This window comes from Ailuropoda melanoleuca, chromosome 14 (assembly GCF_002007445.2).
Source record: "Ailuropoda melanoleuca isolate Jingjing chromosome 14, ASM200744v2, whole genome shotgun sequence".
NCBI classification, from domain to species: Eukaryota; Metazoa; Chordata; class Mammalia; order Carnivora; family Ursidae; genus Ailuropoda; species Ailuropoda melanoleuca.
Window position 1 is genome coordinate 2,588,921 of NC_048231.1, and position 2,803 is coordinate 2,591,723.

General features: G+C 40.7%; 1 protein-coding gene across 1 annotated transcript in view; it reads right to left on the minus strand.

Moving 5' to 3' along the window:
• CCDC175 (coiled-coil domain containing 175) overlaps positions 1-2,803 on the minus strand; it is a 71,938-nt gene that overhangs the window by 25,646 nt on the left and 43,489 nt on the right. The window lies entirely within an intron of this gene.

Here is a 2,803-nt window from a genome sequence, read left to right on the forward strand (position 1 = left end):
AAAAAAAAAAAAAAGGAAGTGGAAAACCAGGGGAGGAATGGCAACCAGACCAATTATCTAAAGTGCTTATTCTTAAAACCTTACATTCTATTTGTAAAATTTTTTATTTAAATTCAATTTAATTAACATATACTGTATTATTAGTTTTAGGGGTAGAATTTAGTGATTCATCAGTTGCAGATGACAGCCAGTGCTCCTTACTTCAAGCGCCCTCCTTAACACACATCACTGGGTTACCCCATCCCCCATCCACCTCCCCTCCTGCCACCCTTAGCTTGTTTCCTAGAGTTAAGAGTCTCTTATGGCTTGTCTCCCTCTCTGTTTTATTTTCCTTCCCTTCCCCTATGTTCATCTGTTTTGTTTCTTAAATTCCAAACACGAGTGGAAACATATGGTATTTGTCTTTTTCTGACTTATTTCGCTTAGCAAAATAGCCTCTAGTTCCATGCAGATCATTGCAAATGGCAAGATGTTATCCTTTTTGATGGCTGAGTAATATTCGTGTGTGTGTGTGTGTGTGTGTGTGTGTGTATGTATCACATCTTCTTTATCCATTCATCTGTCGATGGACATCTGGGCTCTTTCCATAGTTTGGCTATTGTGGACACTGCTGCTATAAACACTGGGGTGATGTCCCTTCAGATCACTAAGTTTGTATGCTTTGGATAAATCCCTAGTAGTACAATTGCTAGGTTGTAGGGTAGTTCTATTTTTAACTTTTTGAGGAACCTCCATACTGTTTTTCAGAGTGGCTGCACCAGCTTGCTTTCCCACCAACAGTGTAAGAGGGTTCCCCTTTCTCCGCATCCTTGCCAATGTTTGTTGTTTCCTTAGCTGTTACTTTTAGCCATTCTGACAGGTGTGAGGTGGTATCTCATTGTGTTTTTGATTTGTATTTCCCTGATGCCAAGTGATGTTGAGCATTTTTTCATGTGTCTCTTGGCCGTTTGTACCTCTTCTTTGGAGAAATGTCCATGTCTTCTGCCCATTTCTTGACTGGATTTTTTGTTTTTTTGGGTTTTGAGTTTGTTAAGTTCTTTATAGATTTTTCATACTGGTCCTTTATCTGATAAGACATTTGCAAATATTGGGGCACCTGGGTGGCTCAGTAAGTTACGCATCTGCCTTCAGCTCAGGTCATGATCCCAAGTTCCTGGGATCGAGCCCCACATCGGGCTCCTTGCTCAGCAGAAAGCCTGCTTCTCCCTCTCCCTCTGCCTGCCACTCCCCCTGCTTGTGTGTGCGCTTTGTGTCAAATAAATAAATTTTTTTTTAAAAAGACATTTGCAAACATTTTCTCCCATCCCATAGGTTGTTTTTAGTTTTGTTGACTGCCACAAAACGTGGGTGATTTGAAGAAGGATGGGGCACAGACAGGTTAGCTGTGAAAGAAATGAGGGAGCAGCGGACAACCGCAAGGCAATCGTCTGGAGCAGTTACAGCCTCGGACTTATTGTGATAAACAACCAAAGATAATCAAGGGTAATCAAAGGGAGTCTTAAAGCCTATAGTACATCAAGGTTGAGTAAACAAAGCAAAGCATATTCTTATCTCTGTTTGCACGGACCCTGCGGGTTGTAAGCAGGAACAATCAGGTATCTGGGTGGGCGGTAGTCAGCCTGGAGCTAGCTCAGGCGTTCCCAGATCCTCTGATGGCTGTGCCACATCCCGCGGGGCTTGTAAACGTGTTTTTCTCCTATGTCTTTAGCATAAGCTCTCGGCTGGGGGCCACTGCAGCTGTTTCCTTTGCTGTGCAGAAGCTTTTTATATTGATCAAGTCCCAGTAGTTCATTTTTGCTTTTGCTTCCTTGCCTTTGAAGACGTGTCTAGCAAGAAGTTGCTGTGACCGAGTTCAGAGAGGTTGCTGCCTGTGTTCTCCTCTAGGATTTTGATGGCTTCCTATCTCGCATTTAAGTCTTTTGTGCATTTTGAGTCTATTTTTGTGTATGGTGTGAGAAAGTGGTCCAGTTTCATTCTTCTGCATGTGGCTGTCCAATTTTCCCAACCCCATTTGTTGAAGAGACCGTCTTTTTCCACTGGATATCTTTTCCTGCTTTGTCGAAGATTAGTTGACCATAGAGTTGAGGGTCCATTTCTGGGCTCTCTACTCTGTTCCACTGATCTATGTGTCTGTTTTTGTGCCAGTACCATACTGTCTTGATGATTACAGCTTTGTAATAGAGCTTCAAGTCCAGAATTGTGATGCTTCCAGCTTTGGTTTTCTTTTTCAACATTACTTTGGCTCTTTGGGGCTCATAATCTTATATTCTTAAAATTCACTTTCCTTGGCAATTACCACTATTCACTTTAAAATATTTATTTTACATTTCAACATAACGGGTTTCCATATAATTATATCTTTTGACACATACTGTTTTGATTTCTATCTCCACACTGGGCAGTCTGCTTAAGATCCTCTCTCTCTCTCCCTATGTCCCTCTCCCAGCTGTGTGCTCTCTAAAATAAATAAATCTTAAAAAGAAACAAAAAACACTCCACATGGTAGCAGTTAAAGAAGTTTTTACCTTTACAAAGTACCGAGAGAAACCATGTATAATACAGTTGCTACTAATTCTTAATTTTGAAGTCTTTAAAAGAGAAGAGGAAATATTTAACAAGAGCAACAGAAAGACTGTGACGTAAAGGAGAAGAAATTAGCAGATGAGGCAAAAATTAGAGAAGAGGGAATTAAAGAGGATAGGAAAAGTTTAGAGAATTTCACCATTGGTTTGCGATTGATGACCCCCCCCCCCCCCCTTGTGTTAGAAAACAACAGTGACATTCTTTTTTTTTTTTTTTTTTT